The sequence below is a fragment of the Podarcis vaucheri genome (assembly GCF_965113315.1).
Source record: "Podarcis vaucheri genome assembly, chromosome: 9".
Lineage (NCBI taxonomy): Eukaryota > Metazoa > Chordata > Lepidosauria > Squamata > Lacertidae > Podarcis > Podarcis vaucheri.
The window spans coordinates 30,961,365-30,970,718 of NC_138767.1; the positions used below are offsets into that span (position 1 = coordinate 30,961,365).

General features: G+C 42.3%; 1 long non-coding RNA gene across 1 annotated transcript; it reads left to right on the top strand.

Annotated features, from left to right (window-relative positions):
* The first annotated feature begins 3,598 nt into the window (after positions 1-3,598).
* On the top strand, positions 3,599-7,301 carry LOC309540347. The gene is made up of 3 exons (XR_014223201.1): positions 3,599-4,200; positions 6,753-6,863; positions 6,942-7,301. It is a non-coding gene; the product is annotated as an uncharacterized lncRNA (long non-coding RNA).
* Positions 7,302-9,354: the final 2,053 nt, after the last annotated feature.

The window sequence follows — 9,354 nt, forward strand, 5'->3', positions numbered from 1 at the left end:
TAAAAGACTAAACTGTGGATGTATAATTTAGCCCAGGATCCTATATATGCTTCTCTTGCAAGAGTCTGGAGTATTCTGTTTCTGGATGGGTGGCAGCTGCTGCAAAGAGGCTTTGTTTTAATAGCTACAATTTATATGCCAGTGACAACGGGGGCTTCCCCCCAGGTCCTAGCTGAAAGTGTGTGTGTGTGTGTGTGTGTGTGTGTAAATCCCCTTTCCAGTCACACTGGGAGAATCAAGAGACAAGCCTTGCTTCTGCAGCACTGATAAGGATCACCAACCCCATGCCTGTAACTACTGTATTTTTTGCTCTAGAAGACTCACTTTTTCCCTCCTAAAAAGTAAGGGGAAATGTGTGTGCGTCTTATGGAGTGAATGCAGGCTGTGCAGCTAACCCAGAAGCCAGAACAGCAAGAGGGATTGCTGCTTTCACTGCACAGCGATCCCTCTTGCTGTTCTGGCTTCTGAGATTCAGAATTTTTTTTTTCTTGTTTTCCTCCTCCCCAAACTAAATAACCTCCTCTTGTGGTCTGGTGCGCCTTACAGTATTTTATACGGTATTTTTTATTTTTTTAAAAAACTAATATATGCTATGTAACTAGTAAAAACCTAGTCCGTCCCGTTCTCCCAACTGAGCTTTATTTTGAAATAGGTTAGAGATGGAGTACCCTTCAGCAGCAGGTACAGGACACTTAATAGAACATAGGGAACGATCGCTCATACTTGCCTTCCTGTATGAGCTTTTCTTTTCTATCCCTGTCTGTTTTGAAGATACACCACCAGAAAAAAATGGGCTCTAGTCTAAAAGCAGCTCCCAGTAGTGAAGTTTTGGGGGTGACACGGAAATTAGGATAGGCATTGTACATTCTGGCATAAACCCAATGAGTGACAGCAGGGTCATCGATGCTGGTTTGCTGGGGATTGCTGAGCTCCAGCAGGTAGTGGCGCTTGAGGCGGGAGCAGATGGCCATGAGCTTGGCCTTAGCGGTGCGCTTCTCCAGTGACACATCATAAGTGGTCGGGTGCAGCTGTGGTGGCAGCAGGAACAGGGGTGCGGGCTTGTACAGACTGAAGCTGGACGAAGGAGGCTCCGCCATCTTGTTGTTTTTTTTTAAATGATATTTATTACTTTTTCAACATTTTCAACACAACACTACAAACAAAAAAGAAAAGAGAAAAAACAATACAAACGCTACATGGACTAACAAAACAAAGCAAAAACCAACAAAAACAATTTAAAAACACCTCAAACATTTTCAATATCTTATATTTCATTCACTTATTTCCAGCGACCTCCTCACACCTCCCTTTTTGTATTCCACTTCTATTAATTGTTTCAGCAATTCCTTTCCATATTACTCTGTTTTCTATCCTATAATTATCTAAACACATTCTTGCCTTATTTTTCCTTTAATTTTCTATTAATCTATTTATTAATTTTCTATTAATCTATTTATACTTAATTCCTTATGACATTTCTACTAAAGCCATATAATTTCATTCCAACATTTTTCTAACATTCCTTAATTTTACAATATTTCTATAAATAGTCTTTAAACTTTTTCCAATCTTCTTCCACCGACTCTTCTCCCTGGTCTCGGATCTTGCCAGTCATTTCCGCCAATTCCATATAGTCCATCAACTTCGTCTGCCATTGTCCAACACTTCAGTGTTTTCAAGAAGCAGCCATTCTCTCAACCAGCAAAAAACAGATGGTTCACAACGAAATTTAAAAGTCTGGCAGGGCAGGTCCACCTCCTTCTTTGGCATCCATCAATATCTTAAGTTTTACTCGAGGCTTCCTGCCCTGCCAAACAACTCTAAAAACATCCCTCTGCCACCTCCTGAAACAATCCATCCCATCCAAAGCTTGCAATGTTTGAAACAAAAGCAACATCCCCAGCAACACAGCAGCCCTCGTCCCCACCACAGTAACTCGGCCCAACAGTAACAACTTCTGATTTGTCCATATTTCCAAATCCCCCTTCTCTTCAACCCAACATCCTTCACAGTTATCCTTAAACAGATTCACATTTTTAGTGGTCATACTAACCCCCAAATACCTCTCTTTCTCAACCGATGTTAGTCCTGTCGCCTCCTGAAACTCTGTCAAGCTTTCCTTTTCCAGTTCAGATAGGGCTCTGGTCCTCAAATTCATCTGTTCTTCTTTAAGTTCAATCATAACGAATGTCAGCTTATGTTCATCAGGTTGTCTTTGTATGGATGGGACTCTCCTCTCCAGTTGTATTGCTTCAGATTCAGCAGCAAGGTTTTTTTTCCTGACTTCATCTGCAGTTTGCCGTATCAGAGTAGATTCCTGTGTCAGTTTCTGGGTGGTTTCTGAATTGGTATTCACCTTTTGTCCCAAGTTATTTAAACTTTCTATTATTAAGTCAATTTCAATATTTGCAGCATCCATTTTCACATTTATCACGTCTGTTTTCTTGTGAAGTTGTTCCAGCGAATCGTTTATTTTCAATAATGCAGCCACTAAGGCCTCTTCTGTCGACATCCCGTCTGTTTTTTCCTTTCCGTTTGCCATAACACTTAAGAGATTCAAGGTCAATTCCAAAGTCTCACACTTTTTTATCTTGCAGCTGGAAATTCCCCTAGCCCAGCTCCTGTAAAGTAACCAATTTCAAAAGCTTCCACTAGGGGAAAACAGTTTCTATTTGTGTCGGTCAGTATGTCCTCTTTTAAACACAGTTTCAATAATCCAAAGTTAGTTTCAATTTTCAGTTACTTTCCTCCTTTTTTTGAAAACAACTGGAGACAGTAGAAACAATGTATTCTCTTGTTTAGCTACCTGTCAATGAACGTTCTAAACGCTGTCAATGGACGTTCCAAAAAACATCAATCCTGCTAGCAGCCCGTTTCCAGGGTCAGAGCGGCGGTATTTTAACTCTCTTAACTCTCTCCTACAGGCATATTCAGTCCACCACTTCCCCCCCTCTTCTCCTGTCTCCAAAAGGGGGGGGGTTAGTTCTTTACCGATGGAAATTTAGTCTTTTACAAAAGGCTTTCCAAGACTTTAGCTTGCAGCCTCCTTGCTTCAGTTTATCTACAAAAGGGGGAGGCGGACTTCCTGTATTGAACCTCCCTGTTTCGATGCCAGATTAAACGTTTAAAAATCCAATTCTTCCCAATTCAGCTCTACTCACGGGTAATTACTTTAGAGTCAAATTGTCCACAGGAAAAAGTCAGTGCTCTCCGACAACAGCTATGCGGCTTCGCTCCGTGGAAGAAGCAGACGATTCGAAGCACCGCGCCACTCGCCCCACATTGCTCCGGATCCCCGAAACCGGGTTTCCCCATGAGTAGGGGAGGCGCAAAAGGTGCCCGCCGAATCCCACATTCACAGGCTTCTCCCGCCTGTGATTTTTATGGGTCTCCGCCTTCGCCGTGGTGGTACAGACCCAAATTCCCACAGGGCAAATTCCTCCCGATCAGAGGAATTCAGCCATTGAAGGAGGCACCAACCCGGAAGTCCCCGAGGCTCCGCCATCTTGAGAGCGGCTGGGATGGAACCTAGTAAACATCTAGTTTGATCCTTATTTTGATTTGCCACACTGAATGAAAACTCTGCCCCCACCACCACCACTGGAGTCATTGGGAAAGCAAAGGAAAGAGTCGTAAGGAAACATTTGTGAGTTTCATTTTCCAAGTGGAAAAGAAAAGATGAAATGTAAGAGTGACAATAAAAAAAGTAAATAACTATTGGCTGCTTAGATTCCCAGATTTGTTTGCTGCCCCAGTCTCTTCCTGCAAGTTGGCTGTCAGCTGCTATTCATCTTCCCTACCTTCCAAATATGTTTTTTTTTACAGTGCTTTTCTAAATGTCGCCTTATGAAGTCACATTTTTGTTTGTAGAAGGAGTTGGTGGGTGACTGACAGCGAGTGCCACCATCAGCCGACTGCCTCTCCTAAGCAGCCCCTGTTGAAGCAAAGAAAGCTGCATGGGAACCATGCCCGACAGGACCGTGCACATTTGTGCTGTGGAGATGGATGGCAGCCTATAGATGTGTAATTGCTTGCCTTGCTCAAATGAAGATGAAAAAGACTCGCCTCTTCCAGTTGGTTATTGATCCTCAGAATTGCTGAAATGACGGCGACAAATGTTTCCCAGCGACAGCCTCTGATCAGCCCTGTGGTGATTTTCTTGGACCTCCGTGGCTCACTTCCTTTCAGAGTAAACAGCAGGTATGATCAATGTTTCTGCCATTCATTTCAAGCTGTCCCTGTGACTTATCACAAAGACGTTCCAATTAATGTAGGCTCTCCCAGCTGAATCTCTTAGCTTGGACAATTTTGAAACCCTCTTCAAACTTTTCCCATTCTGTTCCCCCCACAACTAGCTCACATTCCTAATCTTCATGTGGTGCCTATTAAGAGAGCCTAAATATAGAATGTAAAATCTCTGTATATTTCAAGTTATCTGCAACCCACAAGGGTGGGGGGGGTAGAATTAAACAAGCGAGTAGTAGGCAACCGGCCAGCAATAACAGGGCTTTAACTAGCATATGAAGTATTTATAGAACACATAAGGAACAAAGGAAATGCAGTATTTCCACCAGGGAAAGCTTCTCTCGAGGTTTCAGTACTTTTGTCCTGTCCTTTAGCCTTGTTTTGAACAAGTGTGCCAGCACTGGAGTTCAGGCAATTCATAGTTTCATTTATGAAAGAAAAAAAAACCACAGGAACCAAAGTGAATTAAATTATCATATCAAAGCTGCAGGCGGTCCTGCTTGCTTGGGAGCATGGCCACTGAATTCAGTGGGGCTTATTTCCGAGTATATAGGCTTGTGCTGTAAAAGTACCAAGATAATCTGACAGATGCTCATTCATAAGTTGCTCAATGAACAATACGGAAGTTATTTAGCAGACTGGCTCATGAATGAAATCAAATGATCCTGAGGGAACATGCAAAACATTAAGAAGACAAAAAGCCCTGCAAGATCAGTCCAAAGACCCAGCTAGCCAAGCAGTCTCTTCTCACAGTGGCCAGCCAGAGGTCTATGGGAAGCCCACAAAAACTGAGCATAAAAATCTCATTTTAATGCATGAGGGGTGTATATTTGTACACATGGCAACAAAACCAACAATAGGGAAACAACAGCCTGAGAAGGGATGGGCATATTTTTGTCTGCTAATTGGGCACACATTTTCCATGGAAAACAGATGCATGACCCAACAGTGTGCATTTGTTTAAATAACTTATAATAATTCATTGCCTTTCAGCCATGCTTCCAAAGAGATTTAAATAGCAGAAATGCTTCTGGTTGATCTAAAGTTGCAGAAGCCAACCATCCCCCCTGGGTTTTTTTTATCTATGTAGGGAGGGAGTAGCCAAAGAGAAAAAGAATATGGAACAGCTCTGAATCTATAAACACATTCATATGTCAAGCGCTGTGGGCCCATGCTGGGATAAGATGGCTTTCTCTAGCACCACCCTCAATGTCCACCTGCAGGGAAAAGCCTACATGTAGAGATCTGTATGTGAGCTACAACCCATGTGGAAAGCAGACACACGTATAGCGTTCTGGGTGCATAAACTTTCCCCTGCAGATGTTCATGCTTAACGATGGGGGCCAAGACCAAGGGACAGTGCACATAGGGATGGGAACAGCACTGTGACCCTGGACCCACCCCTGTCTATATATAAGAGTATAATAAGAGCCCTATCTAGTCCAACATCTCATGGGAAGCCCATAAACAGGACATGAACACAGTAGTTCTCATGATCCCCACAAACTGATATTCAGAGGGATACTGGATACTGGAGGCAATATACCCATCACACAAACTAAACTCAGAACATTCATGGTATGAAAAGTTGGAGGATTTGTTGGGAATCTGAAGTAAGATAGCAAAGTTTGCCCCCAGTTCCAGTCACCTACAGAGGCAGCTTAAGGTCCAAAATAGTTTACTGCTGTAGAAGATAAGGCTTCAGTAATACAACTCTGGATGATGATATATGCATGCAGCTTGAAGGCTTTAGACTTTGGCAGATATGTACATGCAAGTACTAAGTATTTCTGTTGCTCCAGCAGTTCAAGTTGTAATGGAGACTCTGACTCACTTCTCAAAACTGACCCCGACACAGAGAGGAGCAGACCCCAGACCAAATGAGCTGACATGCCTTAAACACTTACATAGACGGCACTGGGCCATTGTCATAGCAACTGGGTTGGCTGACCTTGCACCGGTTGGCTTATCTCATACATGGGGTGATTTGTATTCATGATGGAAATCAACCCCTTCCTCCATGTCCTACGGGGTCTGTACTTACTGTAAACAAAGCAGTATGACCACTTCAAAACTGTTACTAAGCACAAGTGATCTTGAAAGTGGGATCCTATTTAACTGCCATGCTAACACCATGAGCACACATCATGATGACGGCTCGATAAAAAAGATGTATGGAAGCACTCTGCAGGAGGGGGCAATGCACTGGAAGCACAAGAAGATTTACAAGGAGAAGCAAGAACAAAGATAACTCGCAACTTATGGATTCCAATCCTTGCAAAGTTCCCATTTGGGTTCATATGCCAGTCATCCAATGCGTATCGGAACAAAGCTCTCTTCCTTTTTCATTTTGGTACCCTTTGGGGATGAAATGGGAAATTGTGCGTGGAATGATAAGTAACTCTCTGCACATTCCATATTGGCTGAGCTTCCCAAGTTAAATAAAAATGTTAAAAACCTCTTTCTTCCTGATTTCACAGTTGCTTAGCTTTACCATTTATTTCTAGGTATTAAAATCTGTGCCTGTTCCTTTGGCTCCGCTGGACTGAGGAAACAATGGGACCAAAAGGCAATACTTAAAGACTACTGAGCGTGTAGAGGAAACCCAAACGACACAGGTCAGTAGCTTTTAGCTGAGGATCTTTCTGTACTCCGAACCTCGTACAAATCAATAAAAGATCCTCGTTTCCTTCTAGCTGTTCCATGAAGAAGAGAAGAGAAGAGAAGGTTGTACTCTATACATTGCTACTTCTAATAGGTAACTGACCTCTATTGTTAACTTTGAAAGCTATAAAATAAAGGGACCCTTAGAGATTCTTCAGAGGCTAAACATAGACTTTTAGAGCTGGAAGGGACCTGAAAGTGGGGTGGGGGGTGATGCCCACAACAATTTCTACTGTGTGCAGATGTGCCCATGGCCCCAAAAATGTTAGTGACCCTTGCCCTACAGCATGCATTATTATTATCTACTTTATTTATTTTAATTATTTCTATGCCATCTTTCATGTTAACATCACAAGGCGGTTTACAAAAATACATTAAAATGTCATTAAACCTTACAGAACAAATAAAAGAGCGAACAACATTGTACATTCCTGATTATTTGGGATCATGGTAGTATTGGGCGGTTACACACAATCTCGATTTTAATACTGTTTGTACCCACTGAAGTTTTGGGGTTAGACGTACTGTTTCCTTTCCCATTGGGGCATGTCCCATAATGTCCGGCTGGAATCCTGCAACTTTTTGCAAATATTCCAGTTCATTGTTTATCCCACTTTGGTTGTGTTGTAGCCCAAATAATAATGGGTGTGCATTGCCAAACAACTATTAAAGCAGAATGGTGTGTGGATGGTCCAGTCAAAATACATTATTAATGTACTGTATGATTGTTACATCAATAACATGTTGCAGAATACACAAAAAATAAAAACCCAATCTGGAGGTCCCTAAGTTATTATGGTCAAGTAGTATTGATCAGCAGCGAAGACCTAAGAGAATAAAGAAGTTTGGGGCAGATTCCAACATGCCATCAGTTTTGGTATCTGCCTTATTTCAGCAGAGAGGTGGTGGTACAAAAGTGAAGGTGCGACCTTACTGTTAGTAAGACAGTTTGGAACAGAAACCTGACTTCTTACATTCCTACCTCTAATACCAAAGACAGAAGTCTATTTCCATTTAATTGCCACATGCTCGATTCAGACAACATACTATTGGGGAAGTTCATTAGTAGATGGGGCAGTGCAAGCTGTCATCTGGGGGGGGGGGAATCCACCATAATTGATTTTCTCACCAAGACTCATTTGATAAACTTCCAAGGAACAGTTTGCAAGCTGCAGTTCTAAGAACATTACATGAAAGTTCAAACCTTGTTCAAACCCAAACATGCATCTCTTACCTGTTCAGAACTCTCTGAAAATTGTATCGTATCCAATAGGTAAAGGTAAAGGGACCCCTGACCATTAAGTCCAGTCATGGCCGACTCTGGGGTTGCGGCGCTCATCTCTCTTTATTGGCCGAGGGAGCCGGCGTACAGCTTCCGGGTCATGTGGCCAGCATGACTAAGCCACTTCTGGCGAACCAGAGCAGCGCACGGAAATGCCTGATGGTGTTTCCTGCTTGGCAGGGGGTTGGACTCGATGGCCCTTGTGGTCTCTTCCAACTCTATGATTCTATGATTCTATGGTTTACCTTCCTGCTAGAGCGGTACCTATTTATCTACTTGCACTTTGATGTGCTTTTGAACTGCTAGGTAGGCAGGAGCAGGGACTGAGCAACGGGAGCTCACCCCGTCGCGGGGATTCGAACTGCCAACCTTCTGATTGACAAGTCCTAGGCTCTGTGGTTTAACCCACAGCGCCACCCACGTCCCTATTGTATTCAATAGTAAGATTTAAAAGCATCAAAAACTTTAAGCTGAATAGCAAATACTAACTAGTGAAAGCAATGAGAGGTTATTTCCATCACCATGGATCTGTGCCATTGATGACTTCATGTCTATGGAAAAGTTTAAATATTCTTTCTTACATGAAACTTTGGAAACACTGCAGATGGATGATGATTTTGAGAATACCACTGAAGTTTACAAGAACCTGTGCCATGGCAGTGCTGAGTAGGAAAATAAGGTCACTGATGAGAGGAAATTCTATGTGCAGGAGTCTTATAAGAGAATTCAAATAGATCTGGCAGAGAAAGGGATGTGGTTAGACATTGGCATCTTTAAGCTGTCAGCAGCATTACAACCCTTGAATTAAAGGCATGCTAAATGTCAGTTGTTTGGTACCCAAATGTAATAAGTAGGCCTGTCCTGGTGCATCACAGGATGAGGAAACAATGAACAAAAATGGCTCGCAATCTTAGCTAGTACCTAACGTTTCCCTTAGATTAAATTGTGCAAAAGTTATAATTCCAGTTAAGATTAGTGCAAACTGTGCAATACTTGATAGATTACGCACATCATATTCTATGATTTAAAATGTGTGTCCACAATACACTGAGATCTGTTCTCCATTGGGCTGTTTACTTGTGGAATAGCTAAAAATTATGGTGATGAGACAAATTACAGATTAAAATTGAGACCTCCCTTTTTTTGGGGGGGGGAAACTAGTG